We start from the raw sequence: 19,774 nt of genomic DNA on the forward strand, positions 1-19,774 counted from the left end.
AAGAAGATGCTGACCAATCACTGCCGGGTTTCCTCTCGCTTAGCCAATCAAAGACAGCCCCGGCTGGCGGTTTCCTTCTTGAATTCTCGGCCGGGTGCAGGCCGCAGACGCCGGGCTCGCGATGCTGCCGGAGTGCGGGCTGTGGCCGGGGCTGATGGAGCTGGGGCCGAGCGGCCTGGGGGACTTGGCGTCCGTCTTGTTACTCGGGCTCCCGCAGGGCCGTCCCCTGTGGGTCCCTCGTGCCTGAGGTCCCAAGGGCAACGCCGACGAAACGCCTGGCCGCAGGCGCCTGTAGCCAGCTGTTTTTCTTTTCTTTTCTTTTTTTTTTTTTTGAGGCGGAGTTTCGCTCTTGTTACCCAGGCTGGAGCGCAATGGCGCAACCTCGGCTCACCGCACCCTCCGCCTCCTGGGTTCAGGCAATTCTCCTGCCTCAGCCTCCTGAGTAGCTGGGATTACAGGCACGCGCCACCATGCCCAGCTAATTTTTTGTATTTTTAGTAGAGACGGGGTTTCACCATGTTGACCAGGATGGTCTCGATCTCTTGACCTCGTGATCCACCCGCCTCGGCCTCCCAAAGTGCTGGGATTACAGGCGTGAGCCACCGCGCCCGGCCCAGCCAGCTGTTTTTCGTTGGCCGCGTTTTCACCGATTTCCAGCTGCTGGAGCCTGATGTGGAGGAAAGGCCCAAGACCACATACTGTTTCCTGGACAGGAGAAGCGCGTGCCGCCTCCGCCCTCTCCTCGCAGGGCGGGCAGCGCTGGCATCCGGGTGGTGCCTCACTTCAGCCGCTTCGCGTGCTCAGCCTTTCACACACCACCCGTCTCCCTGCTCCTTTCCAAAATAAAAATGAAATTAGGTTCGATTAACGAGGAAATGACGTCCCAATTAAACCACCTTGTGTTTCACGTAAGTCATTTCTAAACAATTGTTTAAATACTTCCCTTGTAATCCCAGCACTTCGGGAGGCCGAGGCGGGTGGGTCACGAGGTCGAGAGATCGAGACCATCCCGGTCAACATGGTGAAACCCCGTCTCTACTAAAAATGCAAAAAATGAGCTGGGCATGGCGGCGCGTGCCTGTAATCCCAGCTACTCGGGAGGCTGAGGCAGGAGAACTGCCTGAACCCAGGAGGCGGAGGGAAGCACCTAAGGAGGCATCGCGATGAAGCCAGAATCTCCGCTTGGAGGGTGGCGGGAGTTTTAACTGCTACACGTTACAGCTGGAACGCACGACGTCCGACCTGCACTGTGGAGTCTTTGTTTTATCCGGGAGTTCGGGACTAACGGAAGTGTTACTCCTCAAGTACGTGGCTGCGGACTCCAGTCCTTTAAACGTTTGAGGTGAATTTTACAGTGAAGTTCACAAATCTTTACAGTTTGATGAATTTTCACCCATATTTGCACTTCTATCTAACCATGTCCTGGTTGAGATTTAGGACATTTCCTGTGGCACAGAAAGGTCCCCTGCCCCTTTTCAGGCTGTATCCCCATCATTCCAACCCTGGTCCCCATGACAGCTTTCCTGACCTTCCTGTAATTGGAAGTGTGCACTCTGCACTCCTGCATCTGTTCACAGTTGGCATCGTGTCTGCTAGTCTCCCGGGTGGCCCCAGTAATCCACCGCAGCCCTGCAGCAATGGGATGGACTGCCATCCTCTTTAAAGACTTTGGGTTCACTTCACCAGGAATTCAAGATTAACCCAAAGGAAACAACACGGGTTTTATTTCCGTGGCAATGCCATCTTAGTAACATCTGCAGTTAGAAATTCTCAGGAATGACGAGGCAGAGGCTTGCACGTTGGAGAAATTGTTTCACTCTCTACAACCTTTGGATCATTCATTCTAGGTTTTCTTAATATCGGAAAATAAAACTGTATTTGAATTAGTTGGTCCTTTGGTTACAAAAGGTTGTAAACCAAAAAGTGTCTGGGACAGATCTGAATCTATTCAGAAGTTTGTTTTGCCAAGGTTAAGGATTATGACCTGCGACACAGCCTCAAGAGGTCCTCAGAACATGTGCCCGAGGTGGTTGGGTTACAGCTTGGCTTTATACATTTTAGGGAGACATAAGACATCAATCCATAACGTGAGGTTTACGTTGGTTTGGTCTGAAAAGGCAGGACAACTCAAAGCAAGAGGAGTGGGTGGGGAGCTTCCAGGTCACAGGTAGATTCAAAGATTTTTCTGATTGGCAATTGGTTGAAAGAGTTCTTATCTAAAGATCTGGAATGAAGAGAAAGGAGCATCTGGGTTAAAAAAAGGGTTGTGGAGACCAAGATTCTTATTACATAGATGAAGCCTCATAGCTGGCTGCCATTAGAGGCGATAGATGGCTGATCTTTCCTATCTAGATCTTTAAAAGCTGCTAGACTTTCAGTTAACTTCTTCAGAATCTGAAAAGACCTGGAAAGGGCAGGGGATGCTCTACAGAATGTAGATTTCTCCCAGAAGAAACAGCCTTTGCAGGGCCCTTTCAAAATATGTCAAAGAAATGTATTTTGGGGTAAAATACTTTGATCTCCTTCAGGGCCAGCCATCTGTCATGTAACATTGTACTAGATTCAGGTTGGAATTTGGCATCTTATTGCTACAAAGAGGCTGTTTTGTCAGTCTTAAGATCTCTGTTTTAATGTTAATGCTGGTAAGTTTTATGCCTGAACTGCAAAGGGAGGAGGGGATACTGAGGCATGACCCACCCTCCCTTTCCATTAATAGTTGCAGGAGGCAAACACAGCAGGTCCCCAGTGAAACCTAACCTTCAAGCTGAAGCCAGTTTAAAGCCTAGCTACAAGTCCCAGGTAAATCCATGGACTGGATCGAGAACCTGTCTTCCTGCTTGGCATGCTTCCCTGTGATTGATTGCCATCCTTCACCTATGTTACATATACCTACCCTTCCCTAATTGGTTTTTAACCCTGTTGTGCCCACTTTTGAGTGATGCCTTTGTTTTAGACATTTTTGCATATTCACAAACCAGCGCGCACTTCCCATTTGGAGCCCATAAAAGCCCTGAACCCAGCCACATGGAAAGAGAAACCACCTGACTTCAGGTGTTGGACCACCCTCACGTCCATGCTCCACTGCCTTCTCACTCAATAAAATTCTTCACCATCCTCCTCACCCTTCAATTGTCAATGTATCCTCATTCTTCTTGGACATGGGACAAGAGCTCGGAACCCGTTAAATGTGAGTACAGAGAAGGCTGTAACACCATGATCCTTTGCCCTTCACCAGTGGAGAGCAGCCACCCCACGTGATGGAAGCAGTGGCAGGGCTGAGCAAGCCTTGGAGCCATGTGCCAATGAAGAGCAAGGGGCTGGCAGAGCTGTTGACACACCATTGTCCATCACGCTATGGACTAAAAGAGCTAATTAGCACGCTGTAATACCTCCTTTGGGGCTTCAGGATCACGAGCACCTCTACCTGGGCATCACCATGTTTCCCTCGTCTGAACACCAGAGTCCACCATGGGAGTGGCTTGCAACATGCCTGGTCCAGCCACAAGCCCCACATGGAACCTGGTTCTACGCTGGCACTTGGAACAGTTGGCTGGACCCGGCACTCTCTTGCTCACACGCCCCCTCCCACTGGGGGCTGAGCATGCAGTCACAGCAGCCGCGGGATCCACACTGGATTGTCCTAGTGGGCCGAGTGGATGGGGCATCTCCTGTGGCAAACCTAGGCCTGAACAAGGCCTGGGCAAGGGTGTCACCAGCCTGGCAGCTCTGGCTGACAGGTGACCAAGAAAAGTCTGCGTCACCATCGTGGTCTGAACTAGTTTTTCAGGTTCTTTGAAATCCCCTTGGCTGAGGGTGGGGGTGGTGGGTCCCATTCAGCTGGTTGTGGGAGCTTAGACTTTTCTTTTCATTTACATACTTGAAGTTGTCCAATTGTCAGACTCTCTGACACCAACTGGGTATCCTACCCCACTTACACTCTCACCCACAGGCTGAGGGCTGCGTTCCACAAGACTGTCCCCTCTCCAGGTGACGGCCACATGTGGGGTGCCCAGGCCACCCACACAGCAGGTGATACTTTGGGGCTCCCATGAACCCTTCCTCGGGTTCAGTAATTTTTTAGAACAACTCACAGAGCTCAGGAAAACACTTATGCTTCCCAGCTTATTATGAAGGACACAGCTCAGGAACAGCCAATGGGAGCACATTGTGCACGATGGGGTGAGGAGCTCCCAAGCCCTCTCCATGTGGCAACTGCCCAGAACCTCAGGGCATCCACCAATCTGGAGGCTCTCCCAAATCTCATTATTCACAGATTTTTATATCTCAATCCTCAGCCCCCTCTCCTCCCCAGAGGTGGAGGTGGAGTGGGAGAGGGGCTGAGAATTCCTGCCATCTAATCTCCGGGTCTTTCTGATGATGTCCACCCGGAGTCACCTTGTTAGCATAAACTCAGGTGTGGTGGAAGGGGGCTCCTTACAAGTAACAGAAGACACTGCCACACTCAGGAAATCCCAAGGGTTTCAGACACTCAGTGACCAGAACCAGGGGCCGTGACCAAATATACTTCTTCTTGTGGCGTAGTGTTCAACAGCTGTCACGTTCTGTGTCTCTTGGTTTAAACTTCCAAAATCTTAGGCTCTAAAGTCTAGCTCAGCATGGGTCGGCTGCACATCTGGACTAATCAGATATGCCAGTGATGAGCTGTGGGGCACGCCTGGAACATGTGGTTTCCTCGTGTGGATGGACCAGGAGCGCCCAGGGAAGAAGAGCCCAGCAGATGGATGGTGCCGGGTGTCTCCTGCATGGTCACCGTGTGGGAGGGCCTGACCTCTGGCTCAGGGACACACTGTCATAGCCAACTCACACCACATGCTGCAGGGGCTCTGTCCACATCCCAGGGCCCTTCTTATCTCCACTGATGGGCCACAGGGCTCTGCTACTTAAAGGTAACCCCCTCAAGGTCAAGGGGGTGACTCTGCCCAAGTGGCAGGACACAGCACTTCCTCTCGCCTGGCCAGATCGGTTTTCTGAGCTGGAGTTGTCCTTGTCGTTATTTTGATCCACACGTCTCTTAGGAGGTAGTTAACACTTGCCAATCCTGCTGAAAAACTTAATTCTTGAATGAATGAAACGTACCTCACATCAGGTGAGAATATTTTACACATAGTTGACTGTTTTGTTGATTTCTTTTTTGAGAGAGTCTTGCCCTGTCACCCAGGCTGTAGTACGGCATCATTATTGCAGCTCACTGCAGCCTCAACCTCCCGGGCTCAACTGATCCTCCCATTTCAGCCTCCTGAGTAGCTGGGACTGCAGTCATATGCCACCATGCCCAGCTAATTTTTAAAGTGTTTTGCAGAGACAGGGTTTTGCCATGTTGCCTGAGCTGGTCTCAAACTCTTGGGCTCAAGTGTTGACTGTTTTGTTGGTAAGAAAATAGCATTTGATTTTCCCTTAAAAGTATTTAGTAATACAAACTGTAACTAGTTCCCATGATTAGCTGTAGAGGTGGAATGGACTCAAGTCACACAATTGTTATCTTCACAACATCTGTTTGTAAATATCTCCAGTGAAGGCCTCCCTGCTCCCGGGTGGGGCCCAGCCAGGGTGTGTGCTGGATGTTTGAGGTGGCTTCTGTTGGGCCAAGATTGTAGAATTTCCTTCCAAAAGGAGCCCTAAAATTGCAGTTAAATAACTTTACCTCACACTGGACAGAGTTAAGTGCCTTGGACACAAAAGAACGTGTCTTCCTGTGGACACTATTGCTGGGGGTTGGGGGGACCAAGAGGAGCTGGAGTGAGAGGTTCCCCTCGCCTGCTCCGTGGGTCTCTGTAACCGTGGCTCAGGAAATCAGGAATGTGAGCGTGTGTGCGTGTGCGCGAGCGTGTGTGGGCATGTGTGTGTGGGCACGTGTGAGCATGTGTGTATGTGAGTGTGAGCATGTGTGAGTGCATGTGGGAACATGTGTGGGAGTGTGTGAGCGGGTGCAGGTGTGTGTGGGGCGTGTGTGTGCATGTGAGGGTGTGTGAGCATGTGTGGATGTGTGTGCATGTGTGATCAAATGCATGTGTGCATGTGTGAGCATATTCTGTGCATTGTGGGCATGTGTGTGTGTGAGCATGAGTGCATGTCGGCATGTGTGAGCATGTTTCTGCATGTGTGAGCTTGTGTGTGTACATGTATGTGTGGGTGTGTGCGAGCATATTGTGGGCATGTGTGAGCATGCATGTGTGTGAGTGTGTGCATGTGTGCACACGTGTGAGCATGGGTGTGTGAACATGTGTGTGCATGTGGGTGTGTGAGCATGTGTTTGCATGTGTGCATGTGTGTGCATGTGTGCATGGGTGAGCATGTTTGCATGTGTGCATGTGTGTGAGCATGTGTGAGTGTATGTGAGTGTGGGTGCATGAGCTTGTGTGAGCATGTGTGTGTGAGCATGTGTGGGTGTAAGTGTGTGCATGCGCGAGGGCCCCTTCCCACCCTCTCATCAGGTAAAGCCCACCTACAAGGACACCTGGGCCCTGAGGGGTGGGATTTGCATGCAGACTCCCGCCCCCGCCCCCGCAATCGCCACGGTGGATTTCCTCGTGAGGAGAGACAGGGACTACTGTGAGAGCTAGACTGTCTGACACGAGGCTGCTGAGTCACTGAGAGAGGTTTTCTCCAAGGCTGGGCATGGTGGTGTGCGTTGGTGGTCCCAGCTACTGGAGAGGCCAAGTGGGAGACTTGCTTGAGCCCAGGAGGGTGAGGCTGCAGTGAGCCATGATCATGCCGCAGCCCCAGCCTAGGCTGCAGAGGGAGACCCTGTCTCAGGGAACAAATGGTGTCTTCTTATTTGGGGGTCATATTAGTGGAATTCATCCACTATTTTCCTAATTCTAAGCAATGAATCACAGCAGATAAAGAGGGTGCTCACAAAATAGTCACTAAAATGGTCCATGTATTAGGTCATAATGAAAATGTCAATAGATTGCAAACAGTGGAAACACTACAGGTGGCATTCTAGACCACAAAACACCCAAACTAATAAAATCGAGATTTTCCACCCAGAAATGGAAAATCCCTCTTTCTAGTGTCAAAGAGATGCTAAGAAATGGAGCTTGCAGAGTTTCTGTAAACCAGCAATAATGAAACTGTGTACATCAGAACGAATGGGCTATTGTTACTGTGTGTGTGCCCTGAGAAGTCCATGGTTTTTAAGAGCTGTGTGGGTTACAAAAGGAAGAAAGAATGACCTGTGCAAGCCATTCAGAAACATTAAAGGGACTGCAGCAACAAGAAAAGGCAGCCGAAATAAAAAATAATAAAGTTGAAAATTAAAAGGAAAGAAAAATTTTAAATGTAGAACCAAATATATATGTGTAAACTCAGTTGTTTAAAAAATAAAATAGATAACCCCATCAGCCGACATACATTTTTTAAAAAGCACAATGTCACAATTTGGAAGCAAGAAATGACAAAGTGGAAAAGGCCACAGAAATGACAGGAGTTTAGGGAATCACGAGAGAGCTTTTATTCCACTGCACGTGGGAGGCATGAAAGAAGTCTCTAGAAATGAAGAAAATGTTGCCTTGCACCCGAGGCTGGCTCCCAGGAGCTCTGTGTGGCTGCATCTCAGGCTCACCGCATCTGCGAGTTGTTGGCGAGTCAGTGAGGGCAGTCACGTCTCCTCCATTTGTAGCCTCCCAGAAAGGAAGGCACCCTCTATCTCCTGTGTTCAAAATCATTGCTGAGGCCCAGCGTGGTGGCACACAGCTGTAATCCCAGCACTTTGGGAGGCCAAGGCAGGCGGATCACCTGAGGTCAGGAGTTCGAGACCAGCCTGGGCAACATGGTGAAACTAAACATACGAAGTTAGCCAGGCCTGGTGGCACCTGCAGTCCCAGCTACTCGGGAGGCTGAGGCAGGATTGCTTGAACCCGGGAGGCGGAGGTTGCAGTGAGCCAAGATTGTGCCACTGCACTCCAGCCTGGGCGACAGAGTGAGACTCCGTCTCAACAAAAAAAAGCAGCTGTGTCATTTGATACCTCCAGCTCCGTGCACGACGGTTCCAGTCTCAGCATTCTGTCTTTTCCAACGGAGACGTTTCAGTGTGTGTGGTTCATTTCATTGTGACAGAGTCGTCACTCCGGCACCCAGGCTGGAGGGCAGTTGTGTGACCTTGGCTTACTGCTACCTCCTCCCCCCAGCCTTCAAGTGATTCTCCTACCTCAACCTCCCAAGTAGCTGGGACTACAGGCACCTGCCATCATGCCCCGCTAATTTTTTTTTTTTTTTGTATTTTTAGTAGAGATGGGGTTTCCCCATGTTGGCTAGGCTGGTCTTGAACTCCTGACATCAAGCAATCAGCCTGCCTTGGCCTCCCAAAGTGCTGGGATTACAGGCATGAGCCACCGCACCCGGCCTAGGATGTGTGATTTAAATGTGCATTACGCCCAGCTAAGGTTGCCGCACGCTTTCTCACGTGCTCGTTTCTTGTCCGTTTACAGGTTCAGCTGTTTGTGGATTTTTCCTGCCTCTGCCATCCCAAGATAGCAGGACCAAGCCCCGCTTGCTCCTCCTCCTCAGCCACTCACACGAGCAGGGGGAAGATGGAGACCTTGATGGGGGTCCCCTGTAGTTAGTGAACCGTGAATCCGTTTGCTCTTCCTTATGATTTTCTTAATAACATTTTCTCTTCTGCGGTTTATCATAAGAATATAGTTTACAACACATATAACAAATAAAATATGTCTTACGCGACTGTTACGTTATCGATAAGCCTTCCAGTCACCAGTGGCTATGAGCAGTTAGGCTCCGGGGAGTCAAGAGTTACACATGGAGTTTCCACTGTGAGGCTCAGTGACCCTACCTGCCAAGTTGTTCAAGGGTCAATTGTGTGTTCTTTTGTGAAATGTCTGGTTTTTTTTTGAGACAGGGTCTCGCTCTGTTGCCTAGGCTAGATTGCAGTGGTGGAAATACGGCTCACTGCAGCCTCAACCTCCTGGGCTCAAGGGATTCTCCTGCCTCTGCCTCCTGAGTAGCTGGGATCGCAGTCATGGAACATCATTCTCAGCTTTTTTCTTTTCTTGTAGAGACCAGGTCTTGCTATGCTGCCCAGACTGGGCTAGAACTCCTGACCTCAAGTTATCCTCCAACCTCAGCCTCCCAAATTCCTGGGATTACTTTGCTGCTTGTGTTTAAATCGTGTCATTTGTTTTTGTATTGTTGATTAGTAGGAGTTCTTCTGAGTTCTTCAGACATTCTGGACACCTGTCTTTTGTGACCTATAGTCACGTGTGCCTTAATGACAGGGACTTGCCCAGAAAATGCAATGTTACAGGATCTAGTCATTGTTGTTACTGTATGAAATCACACTGTCACTCACACAAGGCTGGATGGCACGGTCCCTGCACTCCCGGCTGCAGGTAGAGCCCGCCACTGCTAGGCCTCTCCTGCCACAGGGCCGCTCAGGGTGCTGTGTTTCCAAATAATTTAACAGGAGGAATACTTCCTAACTCACTCATTCTATGCAGCCAGCATTACCTTAATGCTGAAATGAGATAAAGACATTCACAGAAAAGAATAGACCAATATCACTTACAAATACAGATGCAAAATCCTCAGCAAAATATTAGCAGATTGAATGCAACAGCATATTAAAAGGATTATTCATCTATTCATCATGACCAAGTTGAATTTACCTAGGAATGCAAGGGTGGATCAACATGAGAAAGATCAACCAGTGCAACACACCACATTAATAGAATTACGGGAGAAAACCTACACAATCATCTCAATTTACACAGAAAAAGGATTTGACAAAATCCAACACTGTTCCTGATTTAAGAAAGAAAAGCTCGGAAAAATAAGAATGGAAACAAAATTCCTCAACATGCTAAAGGGTATTATAAGAAACCCACAGCTGACCAGACACGATGGCCCATGCCTGTAAGCCCAGCACTTCAGGAAGCCGAGGTGGGCTGAACACTTGAGCCCAGGAGTTCGAGACCAAACTGAACGACATAGTGAAGCCTCGTCTCTACAAAAAAAAAAAAAAAAAAAAAAAATACAAAAAATTAGCTGGGCATGGTGGTGCACATCTGTGGTCCCAGCCATTGGAAGGCTGAGGTGGAAGATTGCTTAAGACTGGAGGTGGAGCCAAGGCAGCAGTGAGCCAAGATTGTGCCGCTGCACTGCAGCCAGGGCTACAGAGCGAGATTCTGTCTCAAAACACACACACACACACACACACACACACACACACACACAAGAAATGGAAAGCAACCAAATGGAAGGGAAGTGGTAAAACAATCTCTATTTGCAGATGACACGATCCTACATATAGAAAACCCAAAATAACCCACAAGAAGGTACAATAGCTCACAAACAAATTTAGCAAAATTACAAGGTCAACACATCAAGATCAACATGCAAAATTCATTTGTGTTTCTGTGCACCAGGCTGGAACAATTCAAACAGGAAATTAAGCAAATGATGCCATTTACAACAACATCTACAAGAATTAAATAATCAGGAATAAATCTAACCAAGGTAGTGAAAGACTCGCATGCTGAAAAATAGAAAAGACTGCCAAAATAAATTAAAGAACACCTGAATAAATGGAAAGGCATCCCATATTCATGGATAGGAAGACTTAACATTGTTAAGATGTGGATACTATCCAAAGTAATCTACAGATTAAACACAATGCCTATCAAAATTCCAACATCCCTGTCCAAAGAAATCAAAGTAGATTCTCAAATTTATATGGAATTGCAAGTGGTTCCCAGTAGCTTAAATATGAGGAATTTACAGTATTTCAAACAATGGGAATATTAATTTAAGATCATGCCTAAGAGTTCTCAGAGTATCTTCTGGAGATGGAACTTTCCAGAGATGCCTTGGATCCTTGCAACTTTGGTGCTTAGTGTAGTCCAGGAGGTAACTAGAAGGGAAGTGGTGCCTCCATTCTCATCCTCTTTGTTTTTAGATTGTGTCTTGTCAACATTAACAGAGGTGACCAATGAGGCAACTTTACTTAGAATTCTATGCAGATGTCACAGAAGCTATATCACTTTATTGTGAATAATGTAAATTCAGAGGTTTTCATTGTTGTTGGTGGTGACAGTTGTAGTGGTGGTGGTGGTGTGTGTGTGTGTGTAGGTATGTTTAGAGTCAGGGTCTTACTCTGTCGCCCAGGCTGGAATGCAGTGGTGCACTCTTAGCTCACTATAACTTTGAACTCCTGGGCTCAAGTGATCCTTCTACCTCAGCTCCCCCAGCAGCTAGGACCACAGGCATGCCCACTACACCAGGCTAATTTTTAAAACTCTTTTTTGTGGAGGCAGGGTCTTGTTATGTTGCCCAGGTTAGTCTTGGACTCCTGGCCTCTATCTCTGCCTCCCAAAGTGCTGGGATTACAGGCATGAGCCACAGTGCCTGGCTGCAAATTCAGTTTGATCCCAATGCACTGTGTTAGGTAACATGAGACTCAGATGGTTAATGAGGAGTCCAATGTGTAGGATGCTGGACTCCCAGGCCCTTTATGGGCCAGCATTCCCTGTGCACATAAAATGACAATTTAACATGTTGAAATGTTTCACTGTTACTGCCAAGTGAAGTCTTTACTTTTCAAAATCTCAAAGGAAAGCTACTGGATGTATTCATTTAGCAGGTAGTACTGAGAAGCATTGGTCCTGGGACCTATGGCAGGCCCAGCAATTACACCACGTGGCACTCTGTGAAGCCCTGAAGAGAATCCCCTGGTGGTGGGTGGGGGTGGGGGTTGGTGATTGGGCCTCAGTGGAAGGCCTCCTGTGCTCCCTTCATACTCACTGTCCACACCAAAGCCTGGCCTCTGTGGTATAACTCCTCTGTACAGCTCAGATCTTCAGTGCCATATCACAGGATCCACAGGTTCCCTGGAACCCTGGCCACAGCTGAACACCTTTAAGCTTGGGTATAGAGGCCTCCTGTGACATGGCTGGGTCACCCTGGCCACAGCTGAACACCTCTAAGCTTGGGTGTAGAGGCCTCTTGTGATGTGGCTGGGTCACCACTCAGTGGAGCCTTCTACCACATGCAGAAGTCTCTGGTCATGTCTGCTATGTCCCGTCCTTTCTTCTGGCCCCTGTCTGGCAGTGCCCACATCTTGGCCACCCTGATGCCACTGATGCTGATGGTTCTGGAATGCCCTGGAGGGTCCCAGCTGGTTCTGCTTGAAGGATAGAAACCATCAAAGAACAAAATTTCAACAAATCGAGTTTTGAGATGGATTCTTGCTATGTTGCCTAGGCTCCTGGGCTTGAACGATCCTCCCACCAGCCAGGCGCGGTGGCTCACGCCTGTAATCCCAGCACTTTGGGAGGCCAAGGCAGACAGATCATCAGGTCAATAGATTGAGACCATCCTGGCCAACATGGTAAAACCCCGTCTCTACTAAAAAAATACAAAAAATTAGCTGGGCATGGTGGCGTGTGCATGTAGTTACTCAGGAGGCTGAGGCAGGAGAATTGCTTGAACCCGGGAGGTGGAGGTTGCAGTAAGCCGGGATTGCGCCACTGCATTCCAGCCTGGCACCTGATGACAGAGCAAGACTCTGTCCCAAAAAACAAAGATCCTCCCACCTTAGCCTCCTGAGTAGCTGGGACTACAGGTGTGCACCACCATGCCCAGCTTAATTGTCTTTTATTAGTGATTCATGAACTGGGCAGCATCCAGCCTGCAGCACAGACAGGAGCTCCTTTGGGCAGCTGACCAGCCCTTACAAAGCGGCTTCGGGAGGAACAAAGTTCTCATCATCCGATACATTCAGCAAACAGGTTGCTCATTGTGATGTGCTCTCATCCGCTGCAGAGGAAGATATTGTGATCACTTGACATTCCCCACACAATTGTCCTATAATTTCTCAGCCATATCTTACCAAGCTGAGCAATTTCTGGCCGGACTTAACTTTGCTCTTTCTATTCTGGGCACATGGGTGGGGCTGCACTTGCTAACCACTCTTTCAGAAATCTACCACCTGCTAACACACAACATTTATAAGATCCAGACCTTCATAACATAACACCTAAAATACCCCGGACATACTCGAAAACACTCATAACACCAAAAAACAGATATACGTCGTCTTAAATCAGTAAGACAATAAAAAAATCCCAACACCAACAGGACATAGATGTTGGAAATATCTGATGTGAATCGCAGAGTAGCCATTGTAAAAATGCTTCAACAAGCAATTACAAACATGCTTAAAATAAACGAAAAAGAGAAATACTCAGCAAAGAAATAGAAGATATAAAAAAATAAAAAGAAATAGAAGACATAAAGAAGAAATAAATTGAGAAGAAACACAATAACTGAATTTTTTTAAACTCACTGAATGAACTCAAAAGCAGAATGGAGAAGACAGAGGAATAATAAGAAAACATGAAGATGGAACAATACAAATTATCCCATTTTAACAACAGAAAGAAAAAAGACCAAAAATGAGGGAAACTTAAGTACCAGTGAAATAATAACAAGAGATCTAACTTTTGTGCCATCAAAATCCCAGAAAGAGAAAACAAAGAAAGGAGATTAAAAAAAAAATTGAAGACATAATTGCTTAAATTTGCAAAGACAAAAACGAAAAACCTAAGGATTAAAGAAACAGAGCAAACTCAAACAGGATAAACCCAAATAAATCTATACCAAGACACAACCCTCCCGATAGAGCAGTGCTCCCCCCATTCAGATGTTGAAGTCCCAACCCCAAATGTGGTGGTATTTGGAGATGGGGCCTATGGGAGGTAATAAGGTTTAGATAACATGATGAAGATGGGGCTCTTTATAAAGGCATCAGTGCCCTCATGGGAAGGGACACCAGACAACTTACATTCTCTCTCCCCATCATGTGAGACACAGCAAGGAGGTGGCTGTCTGTAAGCCAGGAAGGGAGCCCGCACTAGAATTCAATCATGCTGGCATCTTGATCTTACACTTGTAGCCTCCGGGATTTTGAGGAAATAAATTTCTACCATTTAAGCCAAACACTCGGCAATGTTTTGTTATAGTATCCTGAACAGACTAAGACAACACATGATTACCAAACGATTGAAAAGTAATGACAAAGAAAATATCGAGAGCAGTGAGAGGCAAATGACATACCGCCCACTGGGGTGTGTCTGGGAGACATCTGAATGGCAGCAGATTTCTCATTAGAAACTACAGAAGCCAGAGTAAGTGGCACAGTATTTTTCAAGGGCTTAAAGAGAAACACTGTCAACCTAGAATTCTATACCCATTGAAGATATCCTTAAAAAACGAAGAGGAAATAAAAACACTCTCAGATGTAGGAAAACTAATAATTTGTCACCAGCAGAACCCTAAAAGAAAGACTAAAGATTTTTTTTTTTTTTGAGACAGTCTCACTCTGTGGCCCAGGCTGGAGTGCAGTGGTGCAATCTCAGTTCACTGCAACCTCCATCTCCTGGGCTCAAGTGACGCTCCTGCCTCAGCCTCCTGAGTAGCTGGGATTACAGGCATACACCCCCACACTTGGCTAATTTTTGTATTTTTGGTAGAGAAGTGGTTTTCTCATAATGGCCAGGCCGGTCTCAAACTCCTGGCCTCAAGTGATCTGCCTGCCTCAGCCTCCCAAAGTGCTGGGATTACAGGCATGAACCACCATTCCCAGCTAAGAATTTCTTGATAAGAAAGAATTCTTTTTTTAAATGAACCCTAGAATATCACAGAGGAAGAAAGTACAGAGACAGTAAAATATGAATAATGACAACAGGTTTTTCTTCTAAATTTTTCTTTTCTCTTTTTCTTTCTCTTTCTTTCTTTTTCTCTCTCCCTCTTCCTTCCTCTCTCTCTCTCTCTCTCTCTCTCTCTCTCTCTCTCTCTCTCTCTCTCTCCCCTTTCTCTCTCTTCTCTCTCTCTCTCTCTCTCTCTCTCTCTCTCTCTCTCTCTCTCTCTCTCTCTCTCTCTCTCTCTCTCCTCTCTCTTTCTTTCTTTCTTTTGACAGGGTCTCACCCTGTACCGCAGGCTGGAGTGCAGTGGCATGATCTCAGCTCACTGCAGCCTCAGCCTCCTGGGCTCAAGCAAACCTCCCACCTCAGCCTCCTGAGTAGCTGGGACTACAGGTGTGCACCACCATTACTGGCTAATTTTTCTTTTTTGTATTTTTTGTGGAGATGGGGTTTTGCCATGTTACCCAGGCTGGTCTCAAACTCCTGGGCTCAAGTCATCTGCCTGCCTTGGTCTCCCAAACTGCTGAGATTACAGGTGTGTGTCACCATGTCTGGTCCTCAATTTTTCTAAATTGTGTTTGAAGGTTGAAGTAAAAGACATATGTAAGATAATTTTATTATGTACAGGGGAGGGTAAATGGACCTCAACAATGGTAAGGCTTCTAAACTTCATTTAAACTGGTAAAATGTTACTTGTAAAACATGGAGACAGGTATACTATGATAAGTTATGTATATATAATGTAATGCTTAGAATAAACACTTTAAAAAAGCTATACAAAGAAACACTCTGAAAAACACTTTAATCAAAATGGAATTCTAAAAAATGTTCAGGTCACCATAGGAAGGTAGGAAAAAAACCCAGGGAAACAGAAAACAGAGAGACCAAACAGAAGAAAACAAAAATAATATGGCATACTTAATCCCTAAAATATCAATAATTACAATTAAATGTAAATGGCCTAAGGCCAGGCGCGGTGGCTCATGCCTGTAATCCCAGCACTTTGGGAGGCTGAGGTGAGTGGATCACGAGGTCAAGAGATCGAGACCATCCTGGTCAACATGGTGAAACCCCGTCTCTACTAAAAATACAAAAAATTAGCTGGGCATGGTGGCGCGTGCCTGTAATCCCAGCTACTCGGGAGGCTGAGGCAGGAGAATTGCCTGAAACAAGGAGGTGGAGGTTGCGGTGAGCCGAGATCGCACCATTGCACTCCAGCCTGGGTAACAAGAGTGAAACTCCGTCTCAAAAAAAAAAAAAAAAAAATGGCCTAAATAAACTAAAGATAGGCAAAACGGATTAAAATATCTAAACCACTCTATTATGTCTACAATCAAATACATGATTGTAGACTTACTTCATGTATTTGATTGTAGACATACTTCAAATACATCAATATAGGCAAGTTTAAAGTCAAAGGGTGGGAAAAGATGTATCATGTAAACATTGATGATAGAAAGTAGATGGAGCTATGTTAACATCAGATACAGCAGTCATTGAAGCCAAGATCGTTACTAGAGATGGAGAGTGACATTACATGAAAATAAAAGGATGATTCAACTGAGAAACACGCTGCAAATCTAAGTTTCCATGCAATAAACAGCAAAGGTGCAAAATACATGAAGCCAGAACTAGTAGAACTAAGAAAATACAATCACGGTTGCACACTTCGCCAAAGCTCTCTTAACGAAGGATACCACAGCTCTACAGAAAGCCAGCAAAGATATAAAAGAAACTCAGCCACATCATCAGTCAACAGGATCTAACTGACATTTACTGGACCCTATACCCAACAATATAATTCACGTCGTATTCTAGTAGTCACAGAACAATTAAAAAGATAGGACATATTCTATGGCATAAAACAAATCTCAACACATCTAAAAGAACTGAAGTCATACAGACTGGGTTCTCCAAACACAGTGGAATTGGTCTATGAGAATAAAAGTCGGGGTATGGTGGCTCCTGTGATTCCGGCACTTTGGGATGCTAAGGCAAGAGGGTCGCCTGAGCCACGGGTTTCAGACCAGCCAGGGCAAGACTGAGACCCTGTCTCTACCAAAAAAAAAAAATTTAAAACTTAACTGGGCATGGTGGCATGTGTCTGTAGTCCCAGCTACTTGAGAGGCTGAGGTGGGCAGATCACGTGAGCCCAGGAATTCGAGGCTGCAGTGAGCTGTGACAATGCCACTGCACTGCAGCCTGGGCAACAGAGCGAGACCCTGTCCCAGATAATAAATAAATAAATAATAGATTACTAGAAAATGTCTAAACACATAGAAAAGATAAAACAGAAAAAGTCTCAAATCAATAATTGACACTTGGATCTTAAGAAACTAGACAAAGGAAGAGAGCCGAAGATCTGTCGCCTTTCAAGGACCCAGAAGTAGGGTTTTGGCCTAGGTAACCGGGCAGAGATGTGGTTCGAGATACGCCCCGGACTCGCCGCCATGGGCGTGGGCTTGCTTATTCCAGGACTGTCTGCTGCGTAAGTCCACAGGTTCATAGCGGCGGCAAGGAAAATGTCTACTGCTACATCCACAGGTTCATAACGGCGGCAAGGAAAATGTCTACTGCGTACGTCCACAGGTTCATAACGGCGGCAAGGAACAAAGGGTTGCTCATGTTTTGTATCCATGGAATTGGATGGAAAGATAGGCGCATCTCTGGAGTTGATCTTTACTATAAGTCAAAGGGTTTGGAGAACATTGATTCAAGAAGCATTTTCCCGATTGATGAAAAAATAACTCAGTATGGTCATCTACCCCAGCTAGAAGATTATACAGTATATTATGTAGCATGCAGCCTGTTATGTAGTGCTTAATAAAAATCAAGTGAAAAAAAAAAGAAACTAGACAAATCAGGCAGAGAAAAGGAAAAGTAAAAAGGAGCAGAAATCAATTTTACCAAAGAGAATACAGTCCTCGCTCAGTATCCGTGGGCTCTGCGTGGGTGGATTCCACCAACGACAAATCCAAAATATTTGAAAAAAAGTTGTGTTTGTATTGAAATATATGTAGACTTTTTCTTGTCATTATTCTCTAAACAATACAACATAACAACTAGTCACCTAACATTGACACTGCGTTCAGTATTTTTTTTTTTTTTGAGACGGAGTTTCGCTCTTGTTACCGAGGCTGGAGTGCAATGGCGCGATCTCGGCTCACCACAACCTCCGCCTCCTGGGTTCAGGCAATTCTCCTGCCTCAGCCTCCCGAGTAGCTGGGATTACAGGCACGCGCCACCATGCCCAGCTAATTTTTTATATATTTAGTAGAGACGGGGTTTCACCATGTTGACCAGGATGGTCTCCATCTCTTGACCTCGTGATCCACCCGCCTCGGCCTCCCAAAGCGCTGGGATTACAGGTGTGAGCCACCGCGCCCAGCCTGCATTCAGTATTGTAAGTAACCTACAGGTGGTTTAAGAACAGCACACAGGAGAATACTTTGTTAGGAGCAAACGCTGTGCCGTTCTACATCACGGACTTCAGCGTCCAGCGATTTTGGTATTTGAGGTGTGACCTGAAGCCAATTCCCATGGATACTGAGAGACAGCTGTCATGTAGATGGCAAACAAGCACATGGAAAGATGTCCAACGGTGCTAGTCTCCAGGGAAATGCAAAGGAAAGCCTGAATGAGAGAGATCACTACCAACCCATTAGAACAGCTAAAACAGATAACATTAAAAATAGTCACAACGCCGAATGTTGGCAAGAATGCAGCCTGCTCACATCCCAGTGGTGACAGGGTGAACTGGAGCAGCCACGCTGGCGGGCCCACATCCCACCGGTGAGAGGGTGAACTGGAGCAGCCACGCTGGCGGGCCCACATCCCACCGGTGACAGGGTGACTGGAGCAGCCACGCTGATGGGCCCACATCCCACCAGTGACAGGGTGACTGGAGCAGCCACGCTGGCGGGCCCACATCCCACCGGTGAGAGGGTGACTGGAGCAGCCACGCTGATGGGCTCACATCCCACCGGTGAGAGGGTGACTGGAGCAGCCACGCTGGCAGGCCCACATCCCACTGGTGAGAGGGTGACTGGAGCAGCCACGCTGATGGGCCCACATCCCACCGGTGACAGGGTGAACTGGAGCAGCCACGCTGATGGGCTCACATCCCACCGGTGAGAGGGTGACTGGAGCAGCCACGCTGATGGGCCCACATCCCACCGGTGAGAGGGTGAACTGGAGCAGCCACGCTGGCGGGCCCACATCCCACCGGTGAGAGGGTGACTGGAGCAGCCACACTGATGGGCCCACATCCCACCGGTGACAGGGTGACTGGAGCAGCCACGCTGGTGGGCCCACATCCCACCGGTGAGAGGGTGACTGGAGCAGCCACGCTGGCGGGCCCACATCCCACCGGTGAGAGGGTGACTGGAGCAGCCACGCTGACGGGCCCACATCCCACCGGTGAGAGGGTGAACTGGAGCAGCCACGCTGACGGGCCCACATCCCACCGGTGAGAGGGTGAACTGGAGCAGCCACGCTGACGGGCCCACATCCCACCGGTGAGAGGGTGAACTGGAGCAGCCACGCTGGCGGGCCCACATCCCACCGGTGAGAGGGTGAACTGGAGCAGCCACGCTGGCGGGCCCACATCCCACCGGTGAGAGGGTGAACTGGAGCAGCCACGCTGGCGGGCCCACATCCCACCGGTGAGAGGGTGAACTGGAGCAGCCACGCTGGCGGGCCCACATCCCACCGGTGACAGGGTGAACTGGAGCAGCCACGCTGGCGGGCCCACATCCCACCGGTGACAGGGTGACTGGAGCAGCCACGCTGGCGGGCCCACATCCCACCGGTGACAGGGTGACTGGAGCAGCCACGCTGGCGGGCCCACATCCCACCGGTGAGAGGGTGACTGGAGCAGCCACGCTGGCGGGACAGTCTGGTGGGTTCTGGAAAGTGAAACACACGCTGACTTCACAGCCCAGTAACCACACAGCCGGACACCTGTCCCTGAGAATCAAAAATCTACCTTCACATGAAAACCTCTGTGCAAATGTTTGCAGATTTCTTTGAGCTCATAAACAACGGAAACACCTGGAAACAACGGAAACGTCCCTGAAAAGGCACGGGGATGAAGA

The 19,774-nt window shown here is 47.9% G+C and overlaps 1 long non-coding RNA gene across 1 annotated transcript; it reads left to right on the forward strand.

The window, feature by feature from the left end:
* Positions 1 to 80: 80 nt before the first annotated feature.
* LOC108590997 (uncharacterized) lies at positions 81 to 7,384 on the forward strand. Its single transcript, XR_001910764.4, has 3 exons — positions 81 to 908; positions 1,222 to 1,342; positions 2,717 to 7,384. It is a non-coding gene; the product is annotated as an uncharacterized LOC108590997 (long non-coding RNA).
* The last annotated feature ends 12,390 nt before the right edge of the window (positions 7,385 to 19,774 follow it).

The sequence above is a fragment of the Callithrix jacchus genome, chromosome 3 (assembly GCF_049354715.1).
Source record: "Callithrix jacchus isolate 240 chromosome 3, calJac240_pri, whole genome shotgun sequence".
Lineage (NCBI taxonomy): Eukaryota > Metazoa > Chordata > Mammalia > Primates > Cebidae > Callithrix > Callithrix jacchus.